Source organism: Sciurus carolinensis, chromosome 13, assembly GCF_902686445.1.
Source record: "Sciurus carolinensis chromosome 13, mSciCar1.2, whole genome shotgun sequence".
Taxonomy (NCBI): domain Eukaryota; kingdom Metazoa; phylum Chordata; class Mammalia; order Rodentia; family Sciuridae; genus Sciurus; species Sciurus carolinensis.
This window is the reverse complement of record NC_062225.1, coordinates 31,535,675-31,552,526: the sequence shown is the minus strand read 5'-3', so window position 1 is coordinate 31,552,526 and position 16,852 is coordinate 31,535,675.

Here is a 16,852-nt window from a genome sequence, read left to right as displayed (position 1 = left end):
GATTCCAGAGTCTAACATTGCTCTTCCCAATGTTCTACCACCCTCTCACCAATGGAAGAAAAGAGATTCCTTTCTATGAGTCAAAACACTAGGCTCTTAATTCAGCTTGGAGGTGACTCAAGAACAATCATTTCTTTTTTTTTTTTTTTTTTTTTTTCATTATTTTTTTTTTTTTTTTTATTTTTTTTACGTTTACATAGGGTAATGATGTTTATTATATTTTTCCCCTCCCCCCCACCCCTCCCACCCCTCCCACCCCTCCCACCCCTCTTTTCCCTCTACACAGTCCTTCTTTCCTTCATTCTTACTGCTCTCCTTAGCCTAACTCTAAACCTAACCCTAAACCTAATGCTAGCCCCTCCCACCCCCCATTATATGTCCTCATCCGCTTATCAGCGAGATCATTTGTCCTTTAGTTTTTTGAGATTGGCTTATCTCACTTAGCATGATATTCTCCAATTTCGACCATTTGCCTACAAATGCCATAATTTTATCATTCTTCATTGCGGAGTAATATTCCATTGTATAAATATGCCACAGTTTCTTTATCCATTCATCAACTGAAGGGCATCTAGGTTGGTTCCACAATCTGGCTATGGTGAATTGAGCAGCAATGAACATTGATGTGGCTGTATCTCTGTAGTATGCTGATTTTAAGTCCTTTGGGTATAGGCCAAGGAGTGGGATAGCTGGGTCAAATGGTGTTTCCATTCCAAGCTTTCTGAGGAATCTCCACACTGCTTTCCAGAGTGGTTGCACTAATTTGCAACCCCACCAGCAATGTATGAGTGTTCCTTTTTCACCACATCCTCGCCAACACCTATTGTTGCTTGTATTCTTGATAATCGCCATTCTAATTGGGGTGAGATGAAATCTTAGGGTGGTTTTGATTTGCATTTCCCTTATTACTAGGGATGTTGAACATTTTTTCATATATCTGGTGATTACTTGTACATCTTCTTCTGTGAAGTGTCTGTTCATTTCCTTAGCCCATTTGTTGATTGGATTATTTGTATTCTTCGTGTAGAGTTTTTTGAGTTCTTTATAGATTCTGGAAATTAGCGCTCTATCTGAGGTATGGTTGGCAAAGATATTCTCCCACTCCGTAGGCTCTCTCTTCACATTTCTGATAGTTTCCTTTGCTGAGAGAAAGCTTTTTAGTTTGAATCTATCCCAGTTGTTTATTCTTGCTTTTATTTCTTGTGCTATGGGAGTCCTGTTAAGGAAATCTGATCCTGAGCCAACAAGTTGAAGATTTGGACCTACTTTTTCTTCTATAAGATGCAGGGTCTCTGGTCTGATTCCGAGGTCCTTGATCCATTTTGAGTTGAGTTTTGTGTAGGGTGAGAGATAGGGGTTTAGTTTCATTCTATTGCATATAGTTTTCCAGTTTTCCCAGCACCATTTGTTGAAGGGGCTATCTTTTCTCCATTGCATATTGTTGGAACCTTTGTCTAGTATGAGAAAATTGTATTTATTTGGGTTTGTGTCCATGTCCTCTATTCTGTACCATTGATCTACCTGTCTATTTTGGTACCAATACCATGCCGTTTTTGTTACTATTGCTTTGTAGTAGAGTTGAAGATCTGGTATTGCAATACCCCCTGCTTCGCTCTTGCTACTGAGGATTGCTTTAGCTATTCTAGGTTTTTTATTCTTCCAGATGAATTTCATAATTGCTTGCTCTATTTCTGCGAGGTACATCATTGGGATTTTAATTGGAATTGCATTGAATCTGTATAGAACTTTAGGTAGTATAGCCATTTTGACGATATTAATTCTGCCTATCCAGGAACATGGGAGATCTTTCCATCTTCTAAGGTTTTCTTGAATTTCTTTCTTTAGTGTTCTGTAGTTCTCATTGTAGAGGTCTTTCACCTCTTTTGTGAGATTGATTCCCAAGTATTTTATTTTCTTCGATGCTATTGTGAATGGGGTAGTTTTCCTAATTTCTCTTTCTGAAGATTCATCACTTATGTATAAAAATGCATTGGATTTATGAGCATTGATCTTGTAACCTGCTACTTTACTGAATTCACTTATGAGTTCTAAAAGTTTTCTGGTGGAATTTCCAGGTTCCTCTAAATATATGATCATGTCATCAGCGAACAGGGATAGTTTGAGTTCTTCTTTTCCTATTCGTATCCCTTTAATTTCTTTGGTTTGTCTGATTGCTCTGGCTAGAGTCTCAAGGACGATGTTGAATAGAAGCGGTGAAAGAGGGCATCCCTGCCTTGTTCCAGTTTTTAGGGGGAACGCTTTCAGTTTTTCACCATTTAGAATGATATTAGCCATGGGCTTAGCGTAGATGGCCTTTATAATGTTTAGGAATGTTCCCATTACCCCAATTTTTTCTAGTGTTTTGAGCATGAAGGGATGCTGTATTTTATCAAATGCTTTTTCTGCATCTATTGAAATAATCATGTGATTCTTAACTTTAAGTCTGTTGATATGGTGAATGACATTTATTGATTTCCGAATGTTGAACCAACCTTGCATCCCTGGGATAAAACCCACTTGATCGTGGTGCACTATCTTTTTAATATATATTTGTATGCGATTTGCTAAAATTTTGTTGAGAATTTTTGCATCGATGTTCATTAAGGATATTGGTCTGAAATTTTCTTTCCTTGATGTGTCTCTGTCTGGTTTAGGTATCAGGGTGATATTGGCTTCATAGAACGAGTTTGGTAGGGTTCCCTCCTCTTCTATTTCATGGAATAGTTTGAGGAGTATTGGAATGAGCTCTTCTTTAAAGGTTTTATAGAACTCGGCTGAGAACCCATCTGGTCCTGGACTTTTCTTTGTTGGTAGGCTTTTGATGACCTCTTCTATTTCATTGCTTGAAATTGGTTTATTTAAGTTGTGTATGTCCTCCTCGTTCAGTTTAGGTAGTTCATATGTCTCTAGAAATTTGTTGATGTCTTCAAGGTTTTCTGTTTTGTTGGAGTATAGATTTTCGAAATAGCTTCTAATTATGTTTTGTATTTCACTCGTGTCTGTTGTGATGTTTCCTTGTTCATTCCGAATTTTAGTAATTTGAGTTTTCTCCCTCTTTCTCTTTGTTAGTGTGGCTAAGGGTTTATCAATTTTATTTATTTTTTCAAAGAACCAACTATTTATTTTATTAATTTTTCCGATTGTTTCTTTTGTTTCGATTTCGTTGATTTCGGCTCTGATTTTAACTATTTCCTGTCTTCTACTACTTTTGGTATTGGTCTGCTCTTCTTTTTCTAGTGCTTTGAGCTGTAGTGTTAACTCGTTTATTTGTTGATTTCTACTTCTTTTTTTGAATGCACCCCATGAAATAAATCTTCCTCTAAGTACTGCTTTCATAGTGTCCCAGAGATTTTGATATGATGTGTCTTTGTTCTCGTTTACTTCTAAGAATTTTTTTATTTCCCTCCTGATGTCTTCTGTTATCCATTCATCATATAATAGTGTATTATTTAGTCTCCAGGTATTGGAGAAGTTTCTGTTTTTTATTCTGTCATTTATTTCTAATTTCAATCCATTATGATCTGATAGAGTACAAGGTAGTATCTCTATCTTCTTGTATTTACTAACAGTAGCTTTGTGGCATAAAATATGGTCTATTTTAGAGAAGGATCCATGTGCTGCTGAGAAGAAAGTGTATTCATTCTTTGTTGGATGGTATATTCTATATATGTCCGTTAAGTCTAAATTGCTGATTGTGTTGTTGAGATCTATAGTTTCTTTATTCAATTTTTGTTTGGACGATCTATCCAGTGGTGAGAGAGGTGTGTTAAAATCGCCTAGTATTATTGTGTTGTGGTCTATTTGATTTCTGGAATTGAGAAGGATTTGTTTGACGTACGTGGCTGAGCCAATGTTCGGGGCATAGATATTTATGATTGTTATGTCTTGCTGATTTATGCTTCCCTTAAGCAGCATGTAATGTCCTTCTTTATCCCTTCTGACTAGTTTTGGTTTGAAGTCCACATTATCTGAGATGAGGATGGATACTCCAGCTTTTTTGCTGTGTCCGTGTGCATGGTATGTTTTTCCCCATCCTTTCACCTTTAGTCTATGGGTGTCTCTTTCTATGAGATGTGTCTCTTGCAGGCAGCATATTGTTGGATTTTTCTTTTTAATCCAATCTGCCAGTCTGTGTCTTTTGATTGATGAATTCAGGCCATTAACATTCAGGGTTATTATTGTGATATGATTTGTATTCCCAGTCAATTGACTCATATTTGTTTTTGACATGATTTGGTTTCTCCTTTATTTGGCTATTCCTTTAGGCTAGCGCCTCCTGTTGCTGATTTGCATCGTTGTTTTTCATCTCTTCCTCATGGAATATTTTGCTGAGAATGTTCTGTAATGCTGGCTTTCTTTTTGTAAATTCCTTTAGCTTTTGTTTATCATGGAAGGATCTTATTTCATCGTCAAATTTGAAGGTAAGTTTTGCTGGGTATAAGATTCTTGGTTGGCATCCATTTTCTTTCAGGGCTTGGTATATGTTGTTCCAGGCCCTTCTAGCTTTTAGGGTCTGGATTGAAAAATCTGCTGATATTCTTATTGGTTTCCCTCTGAATGTAATTTGATTCTTTTCTCTCGCGGCCTTTAAAATTCTGTCTTTATTTTGTATGTTAGGTATTTTCATAATAATGTGCCTTGGTGTGGGTCTGTTGTAATTTTGTATGTTTGGAGTTCTATAAGCCTCTTGTACTTGGTTTTCCATTTCGTTCTTCAGATTTGGGAAATTTTCTGTTATTATTTCATTGAATAGATTGTTCATTCCTTTGGTTTGTTTCTCTAAGCCTTCCTCAATCCCAATAATTCTCAAATTTGGCCTTTTCATGATATCCCATAGTTCTTGGAGATTCTGTTCATGATTTCTTACCATCTTCTCTGTTTGTTCCACTTTGTTTTCAAGGTTAAATATTTTGTCTTCAATGTCTGAGGTTCTGTCTTCCAGGTGTTCTATCCTATTGGTTATGCTTTCTATGGAGTTTTTAACTTGGTTTATTGTTTCCTTCATTTCAAGGATTTCAGTTTGGTTTTTTTTCAGTATCTCTAACTCTTTATTGAAATGATCTCTTGCTTCCCGTATTTGGTCTTTTAACTGTTGATTGGTGCGATCATTTAATGCCTGCATTTGCTCTTTCATCTCCTCCTTCAATGCCTGCATTTGCTCTTTCATCTCCTCATTAGCTTCCCTGATCGTTTTAATTACGTACATTCTGAACTCCCTTTCTGACATTTCTTCTGCTCTGCTGTCATTGGGTTTTATTGATGTAGTATCTAGGTTTGTTTGGGACATTTTCTTCCCTTGTTTTCTCATAATGGTCAGTTGTCAGTGGGACCCTGAGATATTGCAGTTTTCCACTATTGGCTTATAGTGTCCCAGTAGATTTCCAGTGTATCACCTCCCAGCCTTCAGCAGCCTGATGTCTTGGAGGAATCTGATAAAGCAGCTCATTCGAAGAATACTGCCCCTAGCCCCCTACTGGTTCCACGTTTTGGAACTGGCTCTGTGCGGAAATGCTCTCACTGTGGGCCTGCACCGTGCAGCTGGCCGTGTGGGAAGAGCCCACTGCCGGAGTGTGGAAGACTACCTTGGGAAGACTCAGGCTGCCCTGCCCGGCTCTGCTAAGCCACCTCTATCTGGGCCTGCCACCCGGGCTGAGCTTTACCCAGTGGGCAGACTCACCCGTGGCTCCACTTCAGTCCGAGTCTCTCAATGCCTCCCCTTCTTAACTCCTGGGTTCTGGAGCGACCGGGGGTGCAGTCTCCCTCTAGGCCGCCATCTTGGATCGCCCCGTGAAGAGAGCCCGCAGCCGGAGTGGGCAGAGCCGCCTGAAGAGGTCTCCGGCTGCCCTGTCCTTATCCCTGAGGCTGATTGCAGATCGAGGCTCTCCGCTGGTTCTTTGCAGGAGTACACTGCACTGCAGCAGCTCCGGGACTCGGAGCGTGCTCTGTTCAGACAGGCTCTCACTAGCCGGCCAGTTCCGTTCCGAGAACCTGGAGAAGCTGGCTGTGTGGGCGGGGCCCACCGCCGGAGTGCGCAGGACTGCCTGTGGATGACTCTAGCTGCCCTGCCCGGCTCCGATAAGCCACCTCTATCTGGGCCTGCCACCCGGGCCGAGCTTTACCCAGTGGGCAGACTCACCCGTGGCTCCACTTCAGTCCGAGTCTCTCAATGCCTCCCCTTCTTAACTCCTGGGTTCTGGAGCGACCGGGGGTGCAGTCTCCCTCTAGGCCGCCATCTTGGATCGCCCCGTGAAGAGAGCCCGCAGCCGGAGTAGGCAGAGCCGCCTGAAGAGGTTTCCGGCTGCCCTGACCTTATCCCTGAGGCTGACTGCAGATCGAGGCTCTCCGCTGGTTCTTTGCAGGAGTACACTGCACTGCAGGGGCTCCGGGACTCGGAGCGTGCTCTGTTCAGACAGGCTCTCACTAGCCGGCCAGTTCCGTTCCGAGAACCTGGAGAAGCTGGCTGTGTGGGCGGGGCCCACCGCCGGAGTGCGCAGGACTGCCTGTGGATGACTCTAGCTGCCCTGCCCGGCTCCGATAAGCCACCTCTATCTGGGCCTGCCACCCGGGCCGAGCTTTACCCAGTGGGCAGACTCACCCGTGGCTCCACTTCAGTCCGAGTCTCTCAATGCCTCCCCTTCTTAACTCCTGGGTTCTGGAGCGACCGGGGGTGCAGTCTCCCTCTAGGCCGCCATCTTGGATCGCCCCGTGAAGAGAGCCCGCAGCCGGAGTAGGCAGAGCCGCCCAATCATTTCTTTTTACTTTATAACACATACACCAAAACACTTTGCAAAGGCAAATTAGGGGATTAAAAATAAAGCAAATATTCCATCAAAAATTAAAGATACCTACACCTATGCATGCATGCTCACACACATACACACACACATTTTCCTGTAATGTTTTGTTTGACAAAGTTCTTTGCCGATTAAAAAATATAAAGGACACTGAACAAACACATCTCCAATTTTATAAATTCTAGTTTTCCAGTGTCTGTTTGCATTGTGTTTATTATAATATTCTTACTAAAATCTCAACTCCAACCTTAAGAAAAAATATTCAAAAGCTATGGTACATTGGTTTATTCAATCATTTAAGAAACTTTGACATTTATTGGGAACTGTCACAATTCTCAATGTCAATTATTCAGATAAAAGTCACAGTGTGTGCCATCAATGATCTCACAGTTTAATGAGGCAAATGAACAGTTGTATAGTGTGCAGCATAGTGTTTGTTGTCATCCAATATCCATTCCCATCTATTCTCATTCTAACACCTGTGACCTTCCCACCATGCAGCCCACCTGCTTGATACAAAGTTAACTTCACCTCTGGCTCCAAGACCTTTTCTAAGGGTAATTGCATGAAACTTGTCACAGGTTTTGGTTCAGGAATTCAGGCTGCAACTCATTGTCACTTTTCATTTCCTGGTCATAGTATTTGATACAGGAATTGACATATGATGAAATGTGGGCACATGGTACAAAAAGATAAGTTTTTTATTGCTTCTGAGAAATAACTTTCTTTTATAGAGAGCTAATAGAAGAAATACCCACTTTTCTTTGGATCTTAGTGGCATATGGATGTAAAGGAAGGAAATGACATTCATTTGATGCCTGCATCAATCCAGATCCAGGAACAAGAAAATCAACTACTACATAGAATTCAAACAAATAAGCACTTAATACAAGATATTGATTACAAGAGTGTTGGAAAGCTTGGGAGAGAGACCATGAAATAATCACGGATTAGTAATCTCAGGAAGCATCTAATAGGGTGTGAACCATAAGGAAGAAGGCAGTCTTACCAGAGGCAATTAAGGCTGTGCTTCTGAGTACCTCTGAGGAGGGACCATCAAAATCAGTGCTGGAACCATCAAAAAGGGGTACCATTGTTGAAGACAGTCATGGAAGAAGTATATCTACATCCAGATATATTGCCAGAAAGAGACACTGTAATCATAGTGTCTTCCTTCTCCTTCAGTGTCTTCTTATAGATGCAGCATAAGAAACTAGCTGGAAATGGAATCTTAAGAATATATAACCTGTGTAATCATAAAACAACAAAGAAAAGTAAAAAATAATGTTGGAAAAGATGTTCAAAAGTGCATGTGTGAGACAATGCAAGAAAGTTTAGAAGTGAAATGATTGGGATATGAGAAACTTCACCTAATGAGTGCATTAATCCTTAAGAGATTAAGTAAATTGTGACTGTAGGCAAGTAGGGGGTGACTGGGGGAGGTGGGTCATTGGGGTCATGCCTTGTGGGTTTATTTTGAGCTGAGTTTAGTCACTCTCTGCTTTCTGGTGTCAGATCCTGACCTACTTTCCTCAACCATGACCTTCCACCATGATGTCCTACCTTACTCAGGCCCTGAGGAATGGAGTCAGCAGTCTATGGACTGAGACCTCTGAAATCACATGACCTAAAATAAACTTTTCTAATTGTTCTTGTTAGGTCGTTGGTCACAGTGACAGAAAAAACTGACTAAAACTGAAGATGAGTGAAAGTAGGCAAATAACACAGTCAACCCTTTGACTACTCAGAATCTACATACACTCTTCTACCTACACTTAACTTTTAATATAACAAAAATGGCAATGACATATGCTTCACCTTATCAAGACATAACTACTCTCTACAAAAGTGGAAAACACAAAATCTTAACACTTATGCATATATCCATGAGTTTTCATTCACCTGAATATTCTGTCTCCTAAAGATTAAATTATAAATTTAACCACTATTATTAGTAGTTTAAAAAGTTAGTATGTACAACCTAAAGCACTATACTTTAGATCTACCTGTGAATAACTTCCTTAATCTGCCACCCATTTCATGTTTACTTCGCCCCTAGCCACAATCTCAGTTAATATGGTCCTTGCTTGGTGGAAGTGAGCCAAATCTTCATTCCTGAAGTTCTGAGATTTTAGTGGGCCTGTCTCCTTGGGTTGTCTCTGTTCCATTATTTTCCCCATTAAACATTAAAGAAACTTGTTGGTTGCAATCATAATTTGACTTCATTTTGAGGCATCAATACAACTTCTCCTTGGTTGTCAGTATCAATCATTCCAGAAAGCTCTTATTTTTCCATTGGTTCAGGGAAATGAAAAGTCCAAAATGGATAGATAGCAGATTCAACTTCCATTTCAATGAAATAATTATGTCTACCAATTAAAATACTATTTACCATAGAAATAAGTCCTTTCAGCCAGTAGAACACAAAGTTGTGGGAATGAGGGGAAATAGTTGTTCACTTCCCCACTTAGTTCATGGATTGAGGGTAAAACAATATGATTTCTGATGTTTAATAAAATCTGTTGCTACAAGTTGTATGGAAATACCCCCACATTTGCACATTTTTGTATCTCAGCAATATACATGAATATGCCTGCAGGTGAATGTGTGAACCACTTGGTTTCACAGAGCACCTTTCATCTAAAACAGCAATAATTAATCGGGCACTCTTTCTATTTCTTCTTTTTTATTAAAATCTTTTCTATTTTTACAGACTGTATTTTGATTCATTGTACACAAATGGGGTACAACTTTTCGTTTCTATGGTTGTACACAATGTAGATTCACACCATTCATGTAATCATACATGAACATAGGGTAGTACCGTCTGTTTCATTCTACAATCTTTCTGTCCTCCACCCCATTTTCCTCTACACCATCCAAAGTTCCTTCATTTTTCTCCCCCCCCCCACCCGCTATCCTCCCTCATTATATATTGTCATGCATTTATCAGAGAAAACATTCGGTCTTTGGTTTTTTGGACTTGGCCTATTTCACTTAGCATGATATTTTTCAACTTCCTCCATGAGGATGTTCTATGTCTATGTCAAGGCAGCTCCTTCTAAGCTACTTCTAAGTCAAGTATATACTCCAAAGTCTTCTGATTTGAGTGTGAGACACCAGTAGCAAGAAAAGAAAGATACAACTTCCAAAAGAAGTTTGCAGTTCTTGTCAACAAAAATCACTATCTGTTTCAAATTGGAAAAAGTCCAAAGCAATCAGTCTGATACCAGGTACTTGACTGGTCTCCCCAAGGAACAGTGCCATATCAGGTGTAAGTTTGACTTCAGCTGTTGAATCTGGTACATTCAGCAAGAACAGTAGTCAAGGAGCATTGATACAAGAAGCCCTTGCAGAATCTTCACATCTGCCTTTCTGCCCACATTGCATACGATCACAATATTGGAGACATGGAGAGACTAGGAAACTGCTTTCTTGATGACACCAACAAACCAAATCTTCAACCCTTCTCTCATAGCTGAGCACTTCCACTGGGCATCTTCTATTTGGGAATACAATTATTTAAATCAAAATCAGGGAGCCTATTTCAGCTTGTCTCCCTGGGTAAGATTTTGTATTTGTCCCCAGATGTATGCTCATATTTCAGAGTAGATCTGAAGGCCATGGACTAACAGGGATAGGTCTTATGAATAGGCATTCACTGGAAAAGCAACTTCCTCAGAGGAAGTTATTACAAATTCTTCAAATAGAAAAAGACCAATATCTTTAGATGGGGGACTCTTTCTGCTAGTAATGGAAGTTCAATGAGATTTGTGAGTTCATGTTCCTTAGAATCACCTATGTCTACAAAAGTGCCCCTATGTCAAGACTCAGACTTCCATTCTTTTCCAATACATGCTCTAAATTACACACAAGATAATGTGCCCTAAATTTCACACAAGACACCTTGATGAAGCAGTGAACTCGACTTACATTATAATTCTGAAATTTTCACTTTTATATTTGATATGTGATTTGGGATCTGCCTGCAGCTATAAGAGTATTTTAAGACCACAGTAAAATTTCTCTGAGCCTTTGACCTGCCTTGAACTAATATTTTAAAACCCTGGGTTTGTCAGTTTCTTTCTACAAGCAATTCAGTATAGTTACAAAGAGAGAGAAAAAGAGAGAGAGAGAAACAAAAAATCTTGCCACCCAGTCTTTAGTAGTCATATTACTAGCAGTAAAGCAGTTGAATGCATGAACTATTTGGTTTCACAGACAGTCTTTTGTCTAAATAAACAACAAATAATCAGGCAAATGTGATGCCATTGCATGATATGGATTATCATTAACCCATTTTCTACTGCTAACAAGATCATTATTATAGTCAAGCTCCATAAGTTAAGTAACCAAAAGACCCATCTTTGAAATCTGTTTCCTGGTATCCCCTCCCAAACATTCCAGAAAGCACCCCAATATTTTCAAATAATAAAGTATAATCTTGGACATTAATTCAGGAATTGTTACATTGCACTAGGAAGTCTCAGAGAAATAGAAGGGAAGAAAGATGAACAACTCTAGAGATAAGTAATTGCAGAAAGCGGTTATTTTATTAAGTTCTTAGAAATCGGTGATAAGATGATGCAATCAGAGCCCAGACACCTGCTAGAGTGAGGTCTAGGCAGCCCTGAATCCATGACAAAAGGGGATCTGCAGCTTGTACTGAAACCAAGGAAGAGGGACTGTGGATGCTAAAGCTGGATGCTGATGGATAACAAGGGGACAGTTACTGAAAAATAATGCCAGAAGAGGAAAGGACAATAGTTTTTCTGCTTCTCTATCTGATCCCTCTACTAGTATCTCCTCTTGGCAAAATCTGAATGTAAGTCAGATGGCAAGAAAAGCTAAAAACAAAAAGTACATCTCTGTTCCCAGCATTTCTCTGTGGAGAAAAGTGGGATAAAAGATATTAGGCAAATATATACATAACCAAAAGGTATTAAAAACATCTTGGGCTGGGGATATGGCTCAGTTGGTAGAGTGCCTGCCTCATAAGTATAAGGTCCACAATCCCCAGCCAGGGTTCAATCCCCAGTGCCAAAAAAAAAAAAAAAAAAAAAAAAGATCTTGCAATTTTTTCTGTGTAAAATCTTTTACTGTTTGAATGAGAAAGACTGCATTTGTTTGTTAAGCAACTGTATTCTAAAAAACTTTCATTTGTATTCTGTACAAATGGTGGTAAACAAGAATAGTACTGATAGTTTAGAAATGGAAAGAGATAAAAAAACATATGACAAATTAAAATGCAATATAATTTCACGTACTGTTGAAAACTATGAAGAAAAGTAGTATGTGGTAAAGGGACAGAGAAGACAGGAATTGGCAAAATCTTCCAGGGGGGGCACTGAGGAATTTCTTTTTGAAAAGGTGTTAACACGGATCTGAAAAAGCACGAGTGTGATGTTTAATTTTACGTGCCAACATGGAAGGTGTCTTTGGATGGGATTAACATTTAAATCAGTGAACAGAGAAAAGAAGTTTACACTCCATAATGTGGGTGGGCCTCATCCAATCAGATGAAAGTCTGAACAGAACAAAAGGGAATTCTCTAGCCAATGCCTGCAGACTTCATCTACACCATCAGCTCTACTCTGTCCAGGCTGCTAGCCAATATTCAGATTTTAGACTTGCTATTCTCCATAATCATGTGAGTTAATTCCTTATAATCTCTCCTTTTATTTCTCTCTCCATATAGACAGAGAGATATATGTATGTATGTATGTATATACATCCTGTTGGTTCTGATTCTCTGAAGAACCCTGTCTAAAATAGTAAGTGATGGCTGCAAGACTCCAGATAGGAACATTCTGGGCATAAGCAGTAGCAAGTTTCAAAGTCTTAGGGTATAAACAAGTTTGTTATGTTGAAGCAACATCTACGTGGATACCTTGGGTAGAGTGGAGTAAATTAGCTAAAAATACTATGGTAGCCTTATGAGGCCCGTCCTAGTTCTGCTCTTTGAGTTATATGGTCCTTTTTTTTTTTTTTTTCTTTTTATTGTCTTAGTCTGACCTGGGTTTTCTATAACTTAATGCTGTTGTGATCCTCAGTGATGCAAAATTTGGTACCAAGTCTACAGTACTGAATCAATGCTCTCACCCCTTGGACTGGTAAGTGATCTTTGTTATGCAATTATAAAAGAGTCGTTTAAAGTGCTGTCTCTTCTGCCTTTTGAAATGACCATCTACTTACAGAGGAGTGAAACAGAGCAAGTGAGAGGAAACTGTCAGAATAGCATACCATGCTAGCCTTTACTGAGATCTATTGATAGATACTAAATTATCTTTAATTGAGTTCTCTGGGAAAAAAAAAAAGAAATGCAAGAAAATCTCAATCTTTTCTGCCTATGGAATGGAATCCAAATTATTTCAAATACACTTATTTTGAATTTGACAGGTAAAGGAATGTCAAGTCCCCACCCTCAAGGTAAGGTTTTGCTAACAAGACAGATAGGCAGGAGACCTAGAAGGTGATAAGATTGGGACACAGTGTGAGCCTACTCTTCAGAGTTCTCTCAAGCAAATTCTGCTAAACATTTCCAACTGATGAAGTAGTTAATCACGCCATCGAGAAGATGAATATGGGATTCAATCAGGGTTAATTATGAAAGTTTTGGTGCCCTTTCACCCAAGGTTTTTTGTTTAATTGCTCTGAGACAGAGGTCAGGATAAAGGTGTTATACAAAGTCCAAGGGAAAAGGAGTGAATTTCATACTAAGAGAATGAAATGATCAGAATAAGATTTCGATCAGAGGAAGCCCTGGGGTTACCATCCTTAGAAATTTTTGTATGCAAAAGTAAAAGCCTACAATGTTTTCACTGGAACTATAGTGCCAAAGACATTCCAAATCAGGGCCCAAACAGTCCTTGATTTTTCAAAACCAAGATCATCTCTAAGTGCTCAAATATGCACCTACTAGATTGGACTGCAGTTGTCACATCATTACTAGGAAAGAAGTATTTGACAATGCTCATCTTAATTGGTCATGGAGGAGATGGACAAAGAGATCCACCCTACTAATGGAATTAGATACTATAATTTTGGCTAATCTTAGATCCCACTTGTTTTTTAGGTCATGAGGTAGTTGACATTCCTTTCCTGCAGAACTAAAGAAGAGTGCATGTGTACTCTTTAATGGTGGTTGAAGTGTTTGTGGTGAATATCGATTGCTTAATATTTACCCATCTTCTACATATTCTAAAGTTCCCCCATTAGGGAGGGGAGTATGAAAAATGGTGGAATGAGACAGACATCATTACCCTATGTACATATATGATTACACAAATGGTATGAATCTACATTGTGAACAACCATAGAAACAAAATTATGTACCCCATTTGTGTACAATGAATCAAAATGCAGTCTAAAAATTAAAAGCTAAATAAAAATAATAAAAAAAAATTTGCCCATCTTCCAAAACCTGTTCCTAACTGCATGACTGTGTTTATTCATGTGACTAAAGGAAATATAAAACAGCAACAAAACCAGAACTGGGGCTATTGAACAAGTATCTTCAGTCCTGTACTCCTGTATATGTCAATATATTTTATTTTTAAAGCAAGTTTGTACTTAGTATTCTGTTACTTGTAACCAAATGCACTCTGAAAATGATATAAAAGGTTAAGAACTCCATGATGTTAGCACAAAAAGGCTGGGCCAGGAGGGTAGGATGCAAACCTCAGGAATCATCTCAGTTGTTTATTCAGGAATGGAGTTTCCCACAGGAACAGGGGATACAGGGATGAAATGGCATCAGTGGACCCACTTTCCTGGTGGAAAATGAACCACTGAACAAAAAAAAAGGAATTGGGTTTATATAGGTTATTCTGAGGAGTGGTCTAGTGAGCATATCAGTTTGGGCACTCAGTTTTGTGAGAATTTGAAAATTTGTTTTTACTGGGCAGTATTTTTACTTGGAGAAGAATGGAGGGTCTGGGGTCAAGGTTCAGTGTTTATCTCCTTCCCTTTAGGTTTCCATTATACTCTCACTGGGAAAGGATGTATTTGGGGAAGGATCAATGCTTTGGTTTCCTTTCTAGGAATTATTCTGTCATTGGAAAGAATGCACTAAGAAAGCTATCAATGTATGTCTTGGTTTTTCACTCCCTTTTCTCAGGCCTCACTGTTTTGGGTTTTTTTTCATTTTCCATATCTGATACAAGACTTGCAAATGTAGACATAAGCATAATTTGCAAATGTAGACATAAGCCTAATTCTTAGAAGATATATGCCAAGATGAGCAAAAAAAATCAATAATTTACAAGAACAAAGGAGAAATGATAGGCAAATGGTATTTGACATACTCCAATACCTTATTAAAAGTGGAGTCTCCTAGTGGGAGAGACTCCATGATAGTAAAAATCTATCAGTGGTCAGGGTGGTGCCTAGATTAACCTTGGGACAACAACGAGAATGAGTTTACAAGACATTGACAAATGGTTGAAATCATCTGATGTAACGTTATTCTGTAGAGCAGAAAGCACAGAACTAGAAAGTATAAAGAACTAATAACCGTTTTACTTTAAAGGACAGAAGTTTCAAAAGATGACCATAGCAAGAATAAATGCTAAGAATAGATGGGTCAATATCATTGGTAGTTAATAAAGCAATATGGTAAGTCACAAAGCAATATGGTAAGCTCAGGACACAAAATCAAAATCCTAGAGGTAACTGAATCAATAAAGTCATGTGTGTAAGATTTGAAGGGTAACTAGCAGCTGAAACTCAACCATGGTGTTGGGGACACTGAAGAATACTGGGGCTGTGCTAAAAGGGAAAGCATATGCTCCACTTAAAGAAACTGGTGTACTTGGCTTTAGCAGCCTCTTTCCATGCAGGAGGGTGGACTGGTTTTGCCAGAGCTTCTGATTTATGTAGCACACTCTGGATCTCCAGACTTCTGTGAGAAACCTCCTTATTTTAAAAACTTGACAAGTAATTCAAATTTAAAACATTGTGTATGCCTACACTGGGAAGACCAAAAACAAAAACAAAAACATCTATATGCTGCACTAGGCCCCAGGGCTACCTGCATTTTCATATCTGCCCTAGGGAATTTTTTTTGGAACTAATATTTCTCATAATAAACAGACCATTTTCTGAAGTTCAGCAGTTCTTATGGTTTTATTAATTTTTGATTTTGGTTGCTGTTACATTATAGGAGATTAAGTTTAATAAATATGCTGAAAAAGTCATGTAAAATTTGAACCATCATTATAAAACTGTTTCCTTTCATATATATATATATATATATATATATAAGTAGATTTAAATACACATATTATATGCATATCTATTAGGGCTAATAAAAGAGAGAGAAAATAAAAGTATTCAAGATTAAAATGTAGAATTACACTTTATCAATAGGTGTAAATGTAAATACCTATAAATTAGTAAATACCAAAAAACCTGGATGTAATTTTGCAAATTAATAAATAAATTTAACCAATGTTAATTGGTTCAATTAAAATCAGAAATATGAAATAGTCTTATATATAATGAATGGAAAAATGGTTAAATATACATCTTTAAAAGTATTTTTCCTATACTGAGTTTCCACTTTTTAGTTTTCATCCTTCCAATTTTGAAGAAACTAAGTATACCCTGAAGTATCTATTCTCTGAAGATCTACTGTTGAAGATACAGGTTATGTTTTTAAGAGCATTTAGAATACTTTTAGACTTTTATCCACTAATATGAGATTATTGATTTGAAAATTCTTGAAAATTATCCATTAAGAAGTATGAGAAGTTTAAATATAAAAATAAAAATTCTAAAGCTTATACATATGGAAAATATTTGCTAAATTTTTTATGGCTCTGACTTTGATTAATAAAAAACTATTATTTTAAATACAATTAATTTTTTCTTGTCACTTTTACTTTGGGTACTATATTTAAGTCATCAATACCTAATCCAGGGTCATAAAGAGTGATGCCAATGTTTTCCCTTTCAGAATTTCATAGTTTTAACTATTATATATCTGTCTATAACTCACTTTGACTTAATTTTTGTACAGTGTAACAAAAGGTAAAAATTCTTTTCTTTTCTTTTCT